General features: G+C 38.0%; 1 pseudogene; it reads left to right on the top strand.

Annotated features, from left to right (window-relative positions):
- Positions 1 to 171: 171 nt before the first annotated feature.
- LOC8265265 lies at positions 172 to 19,389 on the top strand (annotated as a pseudogene).
- Positions 19,390 to 20,721: the final 1,332 nt, after the last annotated feature.

Below are 20,721 nucleotides of genomic sequence, written 5' to 3'. Positions count from 1 at the left end.
ATTTATAAATAGATTTTATAAATTTTATAAATTCTTATCAAATATAATATAAAATAATTTGAAAAGAAATTGGCTCAACTAGTAAAAGAATAAAATATAGTCAATTGGAAAAATATTAATACTATCTGTCTCAGCAAAATTCTATGAAAATATTGTGTCATAAATATCACTATGAGAGGTGTCAAAATGCTAATTCAGGCCGGGATAGCAGGATTCTCGCCTCATCTCGGTTTTCCAAATTCTTAGTTATTTATGGAAACAAAGAAAGAAAATGACCCAAAATAATTATGTGGTCATTCTGTGCACACTGATAAACTGGTATTTTCCCATCCCTTAAAAACAGGTAACTTACATACATTGATTATCACTTTAATTCCTGTTATTTTTTCTTAACCGTGATTTATCCTTAAAATTAAAACTTAAATTTAAGTGTTTAATAATTAGGCGTAGCGACATGTGTAAGATGTAAATAACTTGATCTCACTAAATCCACATTCAACTTAAACTACTTAAATAGTTCAGGAGTGGAGTTCGAGCAACATATTATTTTTCTGTTATTTTTATATTTAATAAATTAGTTGTTTGAATTTATTCTAAGTTGTTTGAAATTCTATTTAAAATGATTAAAGAATTTAAGATAAAATCACGGGCTTAAACTCAATTTCATTTAGAAAAGGAAAAAAAAGCTCAATCAGTTTGTGCTCGAACATGGACATGGATTCTTCATTTCTTCGCTAAGCATGTGAATCGCATTATCATCAAGGTTTCTCCACATATGCTTTTACTGTGTTGATTCATATTCTTAATTTGTTAGCTCAACTTTAATTTATAAATGCCGTATTAATACAAAGAGGTTTTGGTTCTTTGATTTGGAAGAGCTGTTATTACAAGACCTGATGGTGAAATAGCTCTGGGGAGATTTGAAGCCCTTTGTGGACAGGTATTCTTTGTCAGTACTTGATACGTATATAAGATTGAACTCATTGAGCTCGCCTAAAATATGCAGCACTTTCCATGCAGATTGAAGAATTGAAATCTCGAGCTTATGAAGTTATTGTTGTGACATTCAGGTGCTGTTAGTCTCGGTCGCCAAAGGCTCAGACACCAACGTTTTATGAACAAAAGGTTCTTTCTTTTTGTTCACTGGCCCCAAATCGTGTCCTCCAAATTGCCTATATTATTGTCGCCATAGCTGCAGGTGCTCCTTCAGGGAAGAAGGTTGCATATGTGGTCGACGGGGTAATTGAATGGCCCTGGTGCACCTTAATTGCCATCATTAATAAAAAAATCTAAGGAAAAATACAATCTTTATGTGGATATTAATTTGGTTAATTTTCTGGCCTATGAACTCGGTGATACTTCATGTCTGTTGCAGCTCTGCTGATCTCCAAGAACCGGAAGTTGAACTTGATGGGAAACCGTGTGCTGCTGTTGGACAAACTGAGCTCATGGATACATACGATAAATTGTTTAGTCTGGTGCATGCTTAACATAATGGCTTTACTTTTATACGGTTGTGCTTTATTTAGTTAAGACTTTTATTGACAAAAATTTCTTGGTAATTTTTTCGGCGTTGCTGGATGAGATTGTAGAAAAATATGAATATGATAGAGCAAAATCACAGCTAATAATTTGAGAAAATAAAGATAAAGTAAGACAAAATACACAATAGAACACACAGAATTACGTGGAAAACCCCTAAACAAATTAGGGTAAAAACCACGGGCAAAGATAGAAGAATTTTACTATAAGAAAATAATAGGAGTTACAAACTCTCTATTTATAAAGGAGAAAACATTAAAATTCTTTCTTTATAATAGGAGAAAAAATAATTGCTTAACTCTCTAATATTTTTCTCTTATTTTTGGGATGATTGAATAACAAGGTGAGACCTCTATTATATAGGCTTGGAAGGTACCTCAAGATTGTTAACTTAGCAATGTGAGAGAAATACTCCTCAAAAATTAATAACTTAACAATGTGGGAGAGACACAAATCCCTAAATATCAACAATCTCCCACTTGAAGATTTGATTGAGGATCAGTCAGATCTTCACACCGTCCTTTCTTCCTTGCCTTTCCATGCTGCTTATACTTTTATCAGGCCACTAGAGGATTGACACCAAATAAATTTATCAGTGTTAACTGCCTTCGTCAAAAAATCTGCTAGGTTGTCTTTAGTATGAATTTTTTGCATATCCACAGTGCCCTCTTCCACTTTTTCACGAACGAAGTGATATTGGAATCGTATGTGCTTTGACTTTGAATGAAAAGTTGGATTCCTTGCGAGATGCAAGACACTCTGACTGTCACAGAACAGAGGAATATGCTCTTGTTCGTGCCCGACTTCCTCCATCATCATTTTCAACTATATTGCTTCCTTACTAGCTTGTGTAGCTGCTACATATTCTGCTTCTGTTGTTGATGTCGCCACAACTGACTGCAGTTTTGATACCTAGCTCACAGCTCCGCCAGTAAGTGTGAACACATACCCTGTAGTAGATTTGCTTTTATTAAGATCACTTGCATAATCTGAGTCAACATATCCTCTGATAATAAAGTCTGATCCTTCATAACACAATGCAACATCTGAGGTTCCCTTAACATATCTTAGAATCCTCTTTACAGCATTCCAATGCTCTCTACCAGGATTCGCCATGTACCGACTTACTACTCCCACTGCATGTGTAATGTCTGGTCGTGTACAAATCATCGCGAACATTAAACTCCCCACTACTGATGCATACGGTACTCGAGACATTTTCATCATTCCTTCTTCACTGCTAGAACTCATATTGGAGGATAATTTGAAACTAACAGGAAGTGGGGTAGAAATTGACTTACAATCTTCCATATTAAAGCGTCGCAAGACCTTCTTCAAATAATTTTTATGAGAAAGCCAAATCTTCCTATTGTTTCTGTCTCGGTGAATTTGCATCCCTAGAATCTTGTTTGCTGGTCCCAAGTCCTTCATTTCAAATTCCCTAGCCAACTGTGCCTTTAGTTCTTCAATATGATCTTTGTTGGGGCCTGCTACCAACATGTCATCTACATACAACAGTAAGATAATAAAATCAGTTTTACCAAACCTCTTGAAATATGCACAAGGGTCTGCATTAAGTCTGTTATATCCAAGGCTCATGATGAAGGAATCAAATCTCTTATACCAACACCTCGGCGCCTGCTTTAAACCGTATAAAGATTTGTTCAACCTACAAACCAAGTTCCGCTTTTCTTTTTCTTCAAAACCTTCTGGCTGGAGCATATAAATTTCTTCCTTAAGATCTCCATGAAGAAAAGCTGAGTCAAATGTAGCACACATCGCCAAGACTACTTGAACAGTTGTTAATTGAACCACAAGGGAAAATATTTCGTTGAAGTCAATCCTCTCCTTCTGAGCATATCCTTTCACCACCATTCTTGCACGAAACCGCTCCACTTGATCATCACTATTTCTTTTGATCTTAAAGACCAATTTGTTGCCAATGGCATTTCTTCCTTGTGGTAGTGGCACAAGCTCCCAAGTCTTATTCTTATGTAGAGCTTCCATCTCTTCTTGCATTGCTGCCATCCACTGAGATGCATCTGAATTGCTCATTGCTTCTTGGAGAGTTGATGGCTCCCTTCCTCGCTAGAAGGCGATGTCGACATTCTTGCCTATATTATAATCTTTCTGCCAGGTTGGTGTAAATTTTATACGTTTTCCCTTTCCAAGTTCTGACTCTTCAAACTCGGCTGGCTCTTCAAGCTCGACTGGTTCTTCCTCTTTATGCTCGGTGCCGCCCGGAAGAATCTTCTTCCCGTAGACTTTCTTTCCACCCTGTATAGTTGTAGTCTCTGAATTTTCTTTTGAAGTGCTATCATCTTCTCCCTTCAATTTATCTTCTAAGAAGATTACATCCCTGCTGATTATAACCTTGTGGGCAGTGGGATCCCACAGGCGATACCCCTTCACACCATCAGCATATCCCAAGAACAAACACTTCCTGGATTTTGGATCCAGCTTTGTAGTTTCTTGGGTATTATATATCACATACACAGGACTTCCAAATATATGGAGGTTTGAATAATCAACTGGCTTCCCAGTCCACATCTCTATCGGTGTCTTTTGATCAATTGCTGTAGATGGAGACCGGTTAATCACATAACAAGCGGTGTTAACTGCCTCAGCCCAAAATACCTTATTCAGGCCTGCAGCTCCCAACATTGCTCTAGTTCTTTCTAACAGAGTTCTGTTCATCCGCTTTGCCACTCCATTTTGCTGAGGAGTGTATGCCGTAGTGAACTGCCTCTTAATGCCTTCTTGCTTACAAAAGCTATCAAATTCATTACCTGTGTATTCTCCTCCATTATCTTACCTCAAACACTTGATCTTATTGCTTAAATCAAGTTCAACCCGCGCTTTGTAAGTTTTGAAAACTGCAAATACATCTCCCTTTCTCTTGATAGGATACACCCAACATCTCCTGGAGTAATCATCGATAAAGGACACAAAGTACTTAGCTCCTCCTAGTGATGAAACTGGTGCTTGCCATACATCAGAGTGAACTAATTCTAGAACATCCTTGCTTCTAGAATTGGATGTATTGAACTGTAATCGATGCTGCTTGCTTGTTATGCAATGCTCACAAAAGGGTAATGACACCTTTGTGAGATCAGGAAGTAGATTTTTCTCAGCAAGAACCTTCATGCCTTGTTTAGACATATGTCCAAGCTTCTGATGCCACACCATTGCAGATCTCTCGCTTGAACTACTTGAAGCAACAGATGCTTCTGCTTCATGCACAGTCTCTCCCAAAAACACATACAAATTAGCAGCAATTTTTTCTCCTTTCATAATTACAAGCGCTCCTCGGCTAATCTTCATGATTCCTTTCTGAATTTTGATAATGCAATTAAGATCATCCAGCTGTCCCAGAGATAACAAATTCTTCTTCAGACCTTCCACATGTCGCACTCCTTGAATAGTGCGGACTGTACCGTCATGCATCTTCAACCTGATAGTTCCAATGCCTATGATTTTTAAGACATTATCTTCACAACTATACACAGATCCTCCTAAGATAGGTTCATAATGATGGAACCATTCTCTTCGAGAGGTCATGTGATAAGTTGCTCCTGAGTCAAGAAGCCATACATCAGTAAATCTCTTCCTGCTCTCAGTTGATATTGCTGCTTCACAGCATAATACATTTCCATCATCCGAAGTGCATGCCACATTTTCTTGAGGATTGGAATTCTTTAGACTCCAACAATCCCTCTTCAGGTGACCTTTCTTACCACAATGGTAGCATTTATAATTCTTCTTACTTTTTGATTTTGATCTACCATGATTGTGACTCCCATTTGGACCACGTTTTGTTGATCTCCCTCTCATCACCATCAAGGCTTCCACCGCTGTGAACTGCCTTGTCTTCCTTGTTCCTTCACTGATTTTCTTCTTCAAGAATAAGTACGCTATATCATCAAAGACTAGAATTTCGGTAACAACATTATTTGTCAAACTGATGATGAGTTGATTATACGAATCAGGTAGACTTTGGAGTAGAAGTTCTGCACGTTCTTGTGACTCTATTTTATAGCCCAAAGATGTGAGTTGAGAAAATAGATTATTCAAGACATTAAGGTGCTCTGTCACTGAAGTAGATTCTGACATTCTTAATGTGTAAAGTTTCCTCTTAAGAAAAATTTTGTTGTGTAATGACTTGGCTTCGGTGGTCCCAAATCTCCTTTGTCGTTTTCTTTTCTTCTATACTGGACAAGATCCCATCTGCAAGTGCCAGATGAAGGTTTGCAATAGCATTCCCATCCATCTCGTTCCACTTATTATCATCTGTGAGTGTTGTCGATCGTTCACTGATAGCCGTAAGACAATTGTCTTTTCTCAATACAGCCTTTATCTTTAATTTCCACAGTGAGAAATTACTCCCGTTGAACTTTTCAATCTCAAATTTTGCCGCCATTGCTTCTATCACAAACGGTGCCTTTTAGCTTGTAAAATGAACCGCAGTAATGAACAGAAATCACTAGGTAAGTTCCCAGGAAAGACTGGAGGGTCACAAGCGGACCTCTTAAATACCAATCTCCTTAGACAGAACCTTCCCTAAATTGTAAGTATTCTTACTACTCCACACAAGCTCTTTTGCACCAAAGAAACCTCAAAAAACCCTCTTCTGATGTGAAAGATTAGACTGAGCTGCAACCACCGAATTTTAAAAAATTTCTTGCCAACCAAGCTCTGATACCAATTGTAGAAAAATATGAACCTGATAGAGCAAAATCACTGCTAATAATTTGAGAAAATAAAGATAAAGTAAGACAAAATACACAATAGAACACACAGATTTATGTGGAAAACCCCTAAATAAATTAGGGTAAAAACCACGGGCAAGGATAGAAGAATTTTACTATAAGAAAATAATAGGAGTTACAAACTCTCTATTTATAAAGGAGAAAACATTAAAATTCTCTCTTTATAATAGGAGAAAAAATAATTGCTTAACTCTAATATTTTTCTCTTGTTTTTTGGATGATTGAATAACAAGGTGAGGCTTCTATTATATAGGCTTGTAAGGTACCTCAAGATTGTTAACTTAGCAATGTGGGAGAAATACTCCTCAAAAATTAATAACTTAACAATGTGGGAGAGACACAAATCCCTAAATATCAACAGAGATGCCATCTCAGATTCTTGTGACGGAAAACAATTTTAGGGGCAGAGATTTTATAACTCAGCTTGTTAGGACAATTAAAAACTTGCTATCCCAGAGGCCTATTCCAATTTTTAATGAAAATGATGCAGTCAGTACTAGGAAAGCTCCATATGAGGTATATGTTTGTTTGTTCGTAATTTAACTGATGGTACTTAATAATTTTCCAGAACTATTTCATAAAATAAAATTTAATTCATATTTTACTTTGGATTTCACTGAAATGTTCAATATGTGCATTTCATGTTCAATATCAACTATTTCCTCTCTTTTTTTGTTGTTTTTTTTTCTTTTTCCTATCAGCAACTAATTGCATTAAAGGAAAACAATAAAGAGCAAAATACCATTAGGCTAGAGAACTTCAAAGAAAAACAGATTTTACATTATTCGGAGAAAAGAAAAAAGAAAAATAGACATTATAATCCCAAAGAGGACTCTAACCAACTCTTTAAAAGATATCCCGCAGAGAAGAGCTTTGATTGACTATGTCCCTTGTAACAGTTGCAAAATTGAGAGCTTGTTTTATGATATGATAATGAGCATTTGCTGCAGGATTCATCTGGTATATTCTAGGATAACGACAATCTAGCAGCTTTGCTGGCTATAGAGTTAAAAGCTAATCTTCTTGTTTTATTGAGTGATGTAGAGGGTCTTTATAGTGGCCCTCCGAAAGGATCAAGGTCAAAACTGATTCATACATACATTGAGAAAATTCACCAAAGTAAAATAAATTTTGGAGACAAATCTAGGGTGGGAAGAGGAGGCATGGAAGCCAAAGTAAAAGCTGCTATTAAAGAAGCTAACTCAGGCATCCCCGTTGTGATAACCAGGTATATGTACATGCTATGGCTTCTATGTTAATCCGACTTTGAGCTACCTACATTTATTTATTGAAATGTGAAGGATAGTTTTTACCACGAATGTGCAATGATTTCTCATTTGCGTATCTTGAAGTGGGTTTGCTGCTGAAAGCATAAGTAAGGTCCTCAGAGGGGAGCGTGTTAGCACCCTCTTTGATAGAGATGCACATTTGTGGGCTGAAGCTAAGGAAGTTGACGGACGAGAATTGGCAGTTGCCGCAAGGGAAAGTTGCAGAAGGCTTCAGGTAACACCACATTGTTTTATGACTCTGCAATGATTTATTGTGTTTTTAAGATGTGTTGTACGATCCTGAGGGCGACCCTTGGCATAAAAATAAGGTTGCTCCTTTATGACCGAGAGTAACATAGTCAAGTGTGGAAACAACCTCTCTGAAAAAAGAAGCAAGGGGAAGGCTACATACATGAGTAACTTCTTATCATAGTGATATTAAGTAATAATAATATATTTTTGTACCCTAGGCATTGTCTTCAGAAGATAGGACAAAGATTCTGTTGGAAATAACTGATGCTTTAGAAGCCAATAAAAAGGTTATCAACTGTGAAAAGAACAATGAAGAGTGTTGTATATTGAAAATAAGAATTCTGAGTTCTTTACAAGAAGATGTTGATATATATATATATGATTTGTTGTATTGAGAAAATTATTGTAACGTTGCCTAACAGCTTTTTTTGCTATGGGTATAGGTTGAAGTGACCTTTCCTGCAAAGCAGGAAAGGTTGCTCCTTTTTACCCTGAAGTCTGTGATGATAGGTCTGCATAAGCAACCTAGCTTGTGTAGCCTCTGAGACCTTAGCTTCTTTTCCTATTTCTTCAACACTCCTCCTCAAGGTGGGTTCGAGTAAGTTTATGGAACCCATCTTGCGGAGGATCGTATGATGATTCTGCTTATCAAGAGCTTTTGTGAATATGTCTGCCAGCTAGTCTTGACTTTGATGTAGGGAGTCTCAATCTCTCCCTTTTGAACCTTTTCTCTAATGAAGTGACAATCAACTTCAATGTGCTTGGTTCGTTCGCGAAATACGGGATTTGATACGATGTGCCGAGCAGCTTGATTATCTCAATGCATTTGCATTGGTTCTTTACTTGCAACTTTCATGTCCTTGAGGACTTGTTTGATCCAAATGAGTTCGCTTGCGGTGGAAGCCATTGCACGATATTCAGCTTCGGCGCTTGATCTGGCCACTACACTTTGTTTTTTACTTTTCCATGTTACCAAGTTTCCTCCTACAAAGACACAGTAACCAGTGGTTGATTTCCTGTCACAACTTACAGCCCAATCTGCATCAGAAAAGCCAACTATGTTAGTAGTATTATTCTTCTTCATCTAGATTCCTTGTCCTGGAGTTCCCTTGAGATATCTGAGGATTCGATCTATAGCTTCTAGATGACTATTGCGAGGGGCATGCATGAACTGGCTCACTACACTAACTGCAAATGAAATGTCAGGTCTAGTGACAGTAAGATAAATCAATTTTTCTACCAAGCGCTGATAGTGCCCTATGTTGGTAGGAGGTCTCCATCTTCTAAGTTGAGTTTAATTTTGGTTTCCATAGGTGTGAAGGCAGGTTTGGCACCTGTTTTACTAGTTTCTTTCAAGAGGTCGAGGGTATATTTCCTTTGGGATAGAAATAAGCCCTTGTTGGATTTTGCCATTTCTATGCCTAGAAAGTATGACAGTTGACCAAGATCTTTAATGTCGAATTCTCGTTTTAGACTTTGTTTGATATCCTCTATACTTTGATCATCATTTCCTGTTGTTATAATATCATCAACATATACTAAGATAACAATGGTGAGATTAAGAGTGTTTTTAACGAACATAGATGAGTCAGATTCGCATTTGCTGAAATAAATACTTAATAAAAAATGACTGAGTTTAGCATACCCCATGGGTTCCAATGTACGAGATCTTGTAGCACTTGATGCCCTCGAGGACTATTTTAGGCCATAGATAGCCTTTTTTAGTTTACATACCATGGATGTGTCTGAGGTTGACTTATGACTAGGAGGTAGTCTCATGTAAACTTCCTCTTCTAAATTACCTTGTAGGAATGCATTCTTGATATCCATTTGAAATAGGTTCTAGCCCTGATTAAATTGCTATTGAGAGAAGAATTCTAACCGTATTCATTTTGGCCACTGGAGCAAATGTCTCTTGATAGTCAACTCCATAAGTTTGAGTGAAGCCTTGGGCTACAAGTCTGGCCTTGTATCTCTCAATAGTTCCATTACTATTATACTTGATCTTGTATATCCATTTGCATCCCACAGGTTTTTTATCTTTTGGAAGATGAACAATACTCCATGTGTCATTTTTCTCTAAGGCATGAAGTTCTTCTTCCACAGCCTTACACCATTTAGGGTCGGTGTTGGCTTCGTAGAAATTTGTGGGTTCAGTGTGTTTTGAGATCTGACAAAGATAGTTGCAATATTGGTTAGATAAGACATTGTAAGAAATGAACTTTTGAATTGGATATGTTACCGTATGAGACACATAGTCTCCAAATTTTACAAGAGGTCTGGATTGGCGAGTTGATCTTCTCAAGGCAATTTCTTCTTCGTGAGGCTGAGTTTCTCCCCCTGAAGGAAGCGGCCTTGAGACAGACGGAGACTCCCCCTGAGGCTGATAACCCTGTTCAGAGCTGCTAAGAGAAAAGTCGGAGTTAAGCGGAAATAAAGACTGACAAGGACTAGGAGGGAATGGAACATTGGTGGAGGGTGAGTAGTAAGGTTCGGTTTCCACAAAGGTGACATCACGAGAAACAAAAGTTTTGTGGTTTAAAGGATCATAGCATTTGTACCCTTTTTGGGTGGAGGAATAGCCTAAAAAGATGGTATTGACTGAGCTTTTGTCGAGTTTGTGTGAGCGCTTGATATGAACATAACAAACACATCCAAAAACTCGGTAGGGAGCCGATTGATGAGATTTTTTAAGGTGACAGTAGGGAGCCGATTGATGAGATAGGCTGCAGTTAGCAGGGCATCCGACCAAAAAATAGAAGGAACGTGATTTTAAAAAAGGAGAGTGCGAGCGACATTGAGAAGATGTCGATTTTTGCGTTCAGACACTCCATTTTGCTCGGGGGTATTAACACAAGTGGTTTGATGTATGATGCCATGATGTTTAAGGAAAGTGGAGAAATTGTGATTTACGTACTTCGTACCATTATCGGAGCGAAAAAATTTTAATTTGGCATTATACTGATTTTTGATGAAATTGAAAAAATCTTGAGAACGAGAAAAAACTTCATTTTTCCTTTTAATAAATATATCCAGGTGGTGCGAGAGTAATCATCAATAAATGTGACAAAATAGCGGAAATGATTATAGGCAGTAATAGGGGCAGGTCCCCAAACATCAGAATAAATTAAATCAAATGCGTTTTCAGACACACTAGATGACAAGGAAAAAAGTAGTCGCGTGTGTTTTGAAAATTTACACACATCATAATTGCTAGAATTTAATTTTGAACAAAGTAATTTATTTAAAATAATGTCAGAACGATGCCCAAGTCTTTGGTGCATTAGCATATCTTGGGAAGAATTGGCGGACACAAAATAGGCCTTTGGAGGGTTATGCAGATAATAAAGACCATTTTTTAATCGACCTTCACCAATCGTCTTCCCGAAAATTCGATCCTGAAAAATGACCGAAGATGGTGAGAAAATAACATTACAATTTAAGTCACGAGTAATTTTTCCAACAGATAAGAGATTAGATTTAAAATCGGGCAACAATAAAATATCATGAATATTTGACTGAAGTAAATTTGTGGTGCCATATCCTTGAATTTTGACTTTGTTGCCATTGGTAACTGTCACATGATGAGAATCGCTGATGGAATGAATTTTTTGTAATCGGGTGGGATCCCAAGTCATGTGATCAGTGGCTCCAGAGTCAATAATCCAAGTATTATGGCATTTATTTGATGAATTTAATAGTGGTTGGATCGAACCCGACCCATCAGATGTGTTTGAACCGAACCGGCTGGGCAGCTGGACCAGGGCCTGGAGCTGAGTCAAGATGTCAGCCATTTGGGCCTGAGAAGACTGGTGGGCCGTGTGAGTTGACTGGGCCAGTTGGGCTGGATCGGGGTGGGTCGGCTGGGCCGAAGACTGTTGAATTGGAGGAGCCCATAAAGGCTGGTGGGCCGAAGTCTGGATGGGTTGATGTTGTCGGGTCGGGTCGGGAGTGAAGGCCGGGTCCGGGTCGGGTGTGTATGCCGGGTTCGGGTCGGGTTTGATTAAAAATACCCGACCCGACATATACACCTAACCCTACATCCCTTCTTTCTCCCATTCTTTTTTTTGTCCAACTCTCTTCTCTCCTCACAGTGGGCCGTGGCCAAGCTTGGGAATGGGTAGGCTTAAGGCCACCGAAACCCGTAGTAAGCCTGACACTCACTGATTTAAATAAATCTCATCTCAATTTAATATTATTAAAGCCACAATTTATCTTAATAGCTACATTCTACATAAATACTTCGGTCTGCCAGAAAAACTAGGCGAGACCTGAAACTCAGATAATTTACAACTGATACATCTACTATTACTACTGCGGAGAATCTAAGATTTACCAATTTACATACCAAATCAAATACATCACCCGATGATGAAGGAGTCGGGTTACTGAATAAGAGTCGCGAGAGGACTAACAGTCACGAATCTGAAAAACAGTACAAATGAGACTGTCAGTCTCGAGAGTGAGTTAAAATCAAATAATCTGGGAACTATTGCATTCTTCTTAGAAAACATAGATTATTCAAATCAATATATCAACCATGCACGTAAATACAATCCATATTATAATCATACCATAATAAATAAATAAATGAATAGATAAAAATATATTTTTACTTTTACGGGACGAGTGGCTCAGTAGAACCCTAACCCCAAATTCTAACAGCCATTTTGGCTCTCTTAATCCAATAAGACTGGCGCCCAGAGAGCAATGCTCGACCAGGGACCTTACCTCCAGTCTGAACACTTGAATTCCAAATAAGCCGGCGCCCAGAGAGCAATGCTCGACCAGGGACCTTACCTCCGGCAATTTACTCAAATCAGCCCAGAGAGCCATGCTCGACCAGGGCAACCCCATAAATAATCTGATTACATGTCCATGATCATTACCGGTGCGCACGTGGTCCTGATGTAACCCATCAGGCGGCATGTTCTACGAAAGCCACATCCCCAAATCGAAATCATCACATATAATAAATATCATTGTATAATGAAATCATTCAACCATATCAAAATAACAATTAACAATTAAGAGTAAGACATCAGGCAACTCATGTGGAAAACTGACTATATTTGGTATTATTATAACATTACTATAATAATACTTATATTATCTTCATTAATTAATAATCCAGTAGAATTATTTACATTGTGATACTAATAACCAAATTAAGCATAAACTTCCAAAATAGCATATTAAAATCAAACTTAGCAATAGTGCAATGATTAAATGACTTTAACTCACAGAATTGGGCGACCTCCTAGCTCTGCTCCGGTGCCTCAGTTGGAGCGAGCCGAACAGACAGATCATCTAATCACGGAAAACAATTTATCAAAACGCTGAGACAATCGATCATTAATCCTAGGTCTAGACTCGCAGGGTGACTGTCTAAGAATCTCGACTCGGAGAATTCTACCGAAAATCCCGTGAGAACCTCCCCTACAACACGAACATTACCCCCCGTAAAAACGGGTCCAGGACCTGCCAGAAAACACTCCAAATATCCAACAATTTAAACAACGGGAGTCGGGTCCCCAAACTTCACTATTTCCCGACTCGCCACGTACAAAATACGAGGCAAGCAAACCGAGGACAATTATTTATGACTCACAAATATCATCAAATACTCAATATAACCCAATAGACACAAATTTAAAATCAAAGGATTTCTAAGATCAACGGCCAGAGAAAATTACCGAGACGCTCGGTCGACTCGCCTCCAGCTGCCGGAGACCGATCGACGATCTGGACACACCATCGGACTCATAACGATGCGCTGACGATGATCCCGGCTTCCGATTTTTCAATCTGACACCCGATCATCCGGAGAAATTTACGGACGATCACGGCCGTCGATTTACAAACGGAGCCCGATTGCCACGAAACGAGTGCCATCGCGAAGCTTGAGCTGAGGAGAGTCGGGATACGTCCTCCGATCGTCCATCCTCCACCGGAGCTCGCCGAAAAAACCAGAAAACACGGCTGCCACCACTTCGCCAGAACTCTCTCCTCCGGCCACCAAAACCAACGCCGCTGCCGCCAAAAGGAAGCTCTCTCCAAGGGGAGCTGATCGCCATCGAGATCGGCCGGAAGGCCGGAAGCGAGCGGCCTTGGCCGGCTGCCACACGTCGCGCGATTCCATTGCTGGCCACGCCGCGCTCCGTCGGCCAGCTCCGCCCCGGGCTCGCCACCGCAAAGATCCTCTCTCTCTTTCCGCCGCACTCTCTCTCTTCCTTTCTTCTTTCCGATTTTCTTTCCTTTCAATATCGACATTAGGCCCCCGAACTTTTCCTTATTACAATTGATCCCTCAACTTTTCCTTTCAATATCGCCAAGAGATCGGTAGGAAGCGGCAAAGCGACCGCCACACGTCGCGATTCGCATTGCTGCCACGCCGCCTCCGTCGGCCGCTCCGCCCTCGGAGCTCGCCAAGCGCTGCATCCCTCTCTCTCTCTCTCTCTCTCTCTCTCTCTCTTCCTTTCTTCTTCCCCGATTTTCTTTCCTTTCAATATCGACATTAGGCCCCCGAACTTTTTCTTATTACAATTGGTCCCTCAACTTTCTTAATTACTTACAATTCCATCCAGCAAAATTCCAATTTAACCCCTAAACTTTCCTTTAGCCTTTCAATTAAGCCCTTAACTAATTAATTTGGGCCAAATCCGAATTATTGAAAATACACAATTATAAAAATACCCCTGACCGACATATTTATTTACAAAAATACCAAGCTCACAAATTTCCATTAAAACCCCATAAAAATAACATTATACTTTCAATCCTTATTCCAAAATAAATTTCCAATTTAGTCCTAACACACAATTAAATTAAATAATCAATTTCCAACTTAAAATTTAATACTACTAATCAATTATAATACCAATTTTCCCAAAATTCTTTTATAAAAACATCCTTTATAATTTCTTCCAAAATTTTTCAATATATAATTTTACTTATATAAATATGCATTTGGGAAAATTTTGAATAACCAAAATATAATCATTTCTCAAATAATTTACTTGAATAATTTCTTAAAATTTCAAACTAATTGGGTATAGAAAATAACTCATTTATTTGATTAATATTAAATTTTTCATTAAATCATTTCAAATTAAACCCAATAATAATGAAGCTAAAATTAACTTAAATAAAAACTTATTATTAAATATATAAAAATTCCGGGTGTTACAGCCGCCCCCTCTCCTTTCTCCTCTTCCCCCTCTGCGCATCGCTACTGCTCCGTCCCATCCCAGCGAAGGCTTCAAGTGCGGGTGTATGTGCCAGCAGGTCTCGCGTGAGTGGCCCTGCCTTTGGCAGTGGTCACAGCGCACGATGCTTGGCCCTCCGCACTGTCGAGTGCCTTCGCGTCGAGTGTTGTAGGCGTGATTGTTCGTGAGTTGCGGGGGGAAGGAGACGCTCATGGTGTTCCTCCGCATTTCTTCGCGCTGAACGCTGGCTATTACTTCGTCTATTTGAGGAAGCTCGGACGTGAGGAGGATCTGCGATCTCAGGCTTTCATAGCTTGAATCCACTCCTCCAAGGTAAGTGTATACCAGATCTTGTTTGTTCATTTTTTGAATTTCTAGTGGGTCGATTGAAGGTGTAATATAGTTCTGCAACTCTTCCCATCGGGTGAGTATTTCTGTTGCATATTGCGATGAACTTTGTGTTCTCTGTGTGATTTGCGCTAACTCCTGTTTGAGTCTGAATATATGTGCAAAATTGTGTTGGTGGTCATAAAGGCTTTGCATTTTTTCTCAAATTGATTTTGATGATTCCATTAGAATGCAGAATCGGGATATTTGGGGCTCCATAGTATTTGTGAGCCAAGACATGACCAAATGGTCAGATGTCTGCCATTCCTCTATTCTGTCAATTTCTTCTTCGGTTGGGGCTTCTGGCCTTGCTGGTTTTGGCCTTTGTTTTGACCCGGTGATAAATCCCAACTTTTTCCTGCCACTAAGGGCAATATACACAGTTTTAGACCATTCGAAATAGTTGGAGTTGCCTTTAAGGATTATATTGGTTAATTTTTCATTTTGAGACATGGCTGGAAGAAGAAAATTTTTTTTTAGTAGATGATGTTTACTGGTGGCAACAAGGCTCTGATACCATGTGAAAAGAACAATGAAGAGTGTTGGATATTGAAAATAAGAATTCTGAGTTCTTTACAGGAAAATGTTGATATATATACATGATTTGTTGTATTGAGAAAATTATTGTAACGGTTGCCTAACAGCTCTTTCTGCTATGGGTATGGGTTGAAGTGACTTTTCCTGCAAAGCAGTAAATGTTGCTCCTTTTTACCCTGAGGTCTGTGATGATAGGTCTGCACAAGTAACCTAGCTTGTGCAGCCTCTAAGACCTCAGCTTCTTTTCCTATTTCTTCAACATCAACATTGAAAATGAAGCAGATGTTGCTGCTGCAAAGAAGGCTGGGCCGGAAAAATCCTTAATATCTCGGCTGGCTTTGCGTCCTGGAAGGCAAGCTAGTTGGCTTTCTCATCAAATGAATTTTTTCCATGATTATTTATTGCACTCCTTTCCAGCATTGCTGCCTGTCCAAAATGATATTATTGCTTCATTTACCGTATACTGTGATCTGGTTAGTTAAATGCCTTCATCCCACCAATGGGTCTCTACATACAGTCTTCCATTTTATTTTTTAACTATTTCTAATTATTTTTATTGACGTAGACAGATTACAACTCTCGCAAACTCAATTCATTTGCTAGCAAACATGGAAGATCCAATTGGTCGTGTTTGGAATAAAACTGAGGTGAGGAAACCTGTCCTTCCCATGTTTGGTTGACTATAAGGTTTCTCTAGTGACATTGAGTAGGATGCCATATAATTAAGAATATATGGAATGGATTATCTGCACTCAGGAACTAAAGTTGTTTTCATACCATAAATAATTGCAATTATTGCTGGATATATGTTTTAGAATTGTTATCTATCAGAACATGATTCATGTTGTATTTATGATGAATTTCATTGCGTTCAGATTGCAGATGGACTTCTCTTAGAGAAGACATCATCACCATTGGTCGTTATTCTGCTTATTTTTGAATCTCGACCGCATGCCCTTGTACAGGTAGGTAAAATCACCATTTCGAACGTCATCTGTGTTGATAATATGCTCTGGATCATGTGGACAAGTTCATGGTTGGTTGACAAAACGTGTTTGTGTGATTGAAATAGATAGCTCCATTGGCAATTCGAAGTGGGAATGGGCCCCTCTTGAAGGAGGGAAACGAAGCTAAGCGATCGAACGCAATTTTGCACAATGTCTCATCCCGTTGCATGGAATTGCAATTTAGCTTTTTCAAATGTTTGTATATAAGTGATACATCTCTAAAGTTTCTTGCTGTCTACTTACTTCATAGGTTATCACAGCAGCCATACCCGACACTGTCGGCGAAACACTACTCGGACTGGTGACATCAAGAGAGGAAATTCCTGATCTGCTTAAGGTGGACATTTTCTCAACATTAAAAAAATAAATAAATAAATCTAAGTGGCTAATTTAAACCAAAAAATTAGAACTTAGCATCTTCTTTTATGCAACAGCTCCATGATGTGATTGATCTTGTTATCCCAAGAGGCAGTAATAAACGAGTTTCTCAGATCAAGGAATCAACTAAAATTCCAGTTCTGGGTCATGCTGGTAAGATGGACCGTATCCAAATTTTTACTCATTATTAATTACAATGCTTGGAGTTATCATAATAATACCCTAACTTTTTTCATATATATAGGTGCGTTATTTGCTGCTCAAGGCGGAATTTGTCACGTATGTGGACAAGTCTGCTAATATGGAAATGGCAAAGCAAGTTGTGTTGGATTCAAAAATAGATTATATATATACATGCTGACCTGGATTTTAATTTTTTAGCTGGTTTCCTGCTTGATATCTTTTGTGAAGTATATATATATATATATACATGCTTACCTGGATTTGAAATTGTTGTTTAGCTCTCTCGTGAATTGGCTAATTTTGCTGTGTTATATATTCAGGAAACACTTCTCGTACACAGAGATCTGGTAAATACTGGCGGCCTTTATGAGCTTGCAGTCGATCTTCGCGCTAAAGGTAGGGTTTCACATTCTGATAAAATTTTACAAACCTGGCCATGATGTAATTTCCAAGATGTTTATTTTCCTCTCTCCCGATAGTTTATATTTGACACCAATCTTGAATAAGATAATTTTCCGAGTCTAACGGCCTTGTTTGGCAAATCAACTGCAAGAAATTGAATTCTTGCAAAATGACATGATTTCATTTCTTTCAGAATTTCTTTTTCTTCTGAAATTGGAAGAATTGAATTCTCATATAGCAATTATAAGCTTTCCAAAAATAAGAATTGACTAAATGAAATTCAATTGAATTGGATTCTTGCAATTTGACTTTCTAATGACACTCAATGAGAATTTCTACATCAATTCTTGGTAACGATAGGCCCATTTTTTTACGTAGACAATAAAGCTTCACTTAAATTTTTCATTAATGGATGCTGACATAGGAGTTTTTTTTGGTATGCTAGAGCATTAAAGAATCCTACTTTTTCAGTAACGGAATTTTAAAGAAAGTAGTCAATCTGATATGAAAAGCATAGAAGCTGCTTAACTAGAAAACGCATATATATAGCAACCTACTGCACTCTAAGTACAAATGATAAGTAGGTGGAATTCCGAACATTTCATAAATGACAAGACAATTGGAGGTTTTCATCTTCTATTCATCTTCACACAGCTTTTTTCTCCTGAGGATATTTATCAGATATATTGCAGCTTAGTATGTAAGATATAAATATTTCATGCTCTTTTTGCCCCATTGATCACTATCCTAATCTCGTTCTTGTGTTCCAGGTGTTAGTTTATATGGCGGACCACGAGCACTCTAGGAATTGACCATTCCGGAGGCATGCTCATTTAAACATGAATACAATTCTACGGCTTGCGGGGTTGAAATTGTTGATGATGTTCATGCTGCCATTGATCACATACAAAAGAATGGAAGGTAATTTTCACTTAACAAAATAATCTTCAACATTTCTTTTTTTCCAAAATTTCTCTACACCTTTGTTTGAATTTGGAGATATATCAGATTCTTCTATATTTTTATTGGCAGTTCACATACTGAATGCATTATAGCAGAAGATAATGACGTTGCAGAAGTCTTTAAATTGTTTTGTGCTTAAAATTCATTTGATTTCCTGCTGTCGATGTTATTATTGTGTTGAATATATTCCAGTGCTGCTGTTTTTCAAAATGCAAGTACAAAATTTTGCGAAGGTGCTCAATTTGGATCAAGAGCAGAGGTGACAAATCACTGAACAAACTATTATTTTTGGCTCTTTTTCTATCCCACATTGAAAGCTAAAAAAAAAGGAAGAAGTGGTCCCAAGTCGATAAATAATGAGCATTCTTTCTTTTTCTATGTCAAGAAAAACAATTAGTCTTATATTTCTATGACCTAAATTGTATTTCTCTTTTTTCTCTTCTTAATAATATTTCCTTGTAATTCTATTGAACTAAAGAAATATTATTTTGGTAGTGCCCGACGAAGCAAGTATAGCCGAATCTCGTTAAAGTTCTGGTGTTTCTTTTCTTATTATTTATTTAATAGCTTATTTGTCGGGTAATTTTCAATTGCAGTGGAAACTAACCCGATTTCCACAATAATTGGTATCCTGAGTATGCTCTGTGGTTGTAGTTTAAATTGATCTTCCATATCAGAAAAGAATCTGAGTCATTTCGTATCGTATTTGAAAGTTATTAAATATAGATCGAAACAGAAATAGCTGACGGTGAAAGTATATCTACACCAACCACAATAGTAGCATCAAATTTATTAATTTCAATAAAAAATACAGTGGCGAATTCTAAAATTATGGTGGAGATATTTGATGGTACCGATCATTTCGGTATTGTGGCTAGGTGAAGTTCTAGATGCCTTATTCCAACAAGGTCTATATGTTGCCATTGAAGATGAGAAATCAGATTGTGTGAAGGAGAAGGAGAGGAAAACAATTAATCGATTAGCATGTGGTACAATTCGATCGTGCTTGTCCAGAGAGTAGAAATATGCATCTGTAAAAAAACTTCTGCTAGTAAATTGTGGAAAACACTTGAGAAAAAATCTCTAAAAAAAAGCAGTCAAAATAAACTCCATATGAAGAAAAGATTGTTCAGATTCACATATGTTCATGGTACCATAATGAATTATCACATAGCAAACTTCAATCAGCTTGTTGTTGACTTTATCAATTTAGATGTGACATTTGAAGATGAAGATTTGGCCTTGATGTTGTTGGGATCTCTTCCAGAAGAATTTGAATTCCTTGATACTACTTTACTCCATGGGAAGGCTAAAGTGTTTCTCAGTGAGGCTTGTGCTGTTTTATACAGTTGGTAGCTCCAGTGGTGCAGCGAAAACTTTGGTAGTAAGAGGCCGTTCGGAGAAAAGAAGTAAAGGGAAGAAGAGAAGATCAGAGTCCAGAATTGGCAAAGACCAATGTGCCTTTTGTCGGGAAAAGGGGTACTAGAAGAAAGACTGTCCGAAGCTGAAAGAAAAAGTCAAAGGGAAAGCTGTTGTAGATACAAATATAGTTGAATGTGATTCTAATCTTTTATTAGTAATGATGCTATCAACCAGCAACTTGGAAGCTTGGATTCTTGATTCAGGCTGTAGCCACCATATGTGTCCCAACCGGGAGTAGTTTTCTGATTTCAAAGAAACAGAGAGTGAAGTTGTCCACACAGCAAATGACAACATTTGTAAAACTGTTGGAATTGGTTCAGTTTGATTGAAGAATCATGATGGATCAATTAGAATTCTGACTGATGTTAGATATGTGCCGAGTTTGACAAGAAAACTTATTTCT

This window comes from Ricinus communis, chromosome 2, assembly GCF_019578655.1.
Source record: "Ricinus communis isolate WT05 ecotype wild-type chromosome 2, ASM1957865v1, whole genome shotgun sequence".
NCBI classification, from domain to species: Eukaryota; Viridiplantae; Streptophyta; class Magnoliopsida; order Malpighiales; family Euphorbiaceae; genus Ricinus; species Ricinus communis.
This window is presented reverse-complemented; position numbering and strand designations above follow the sequence as displayed.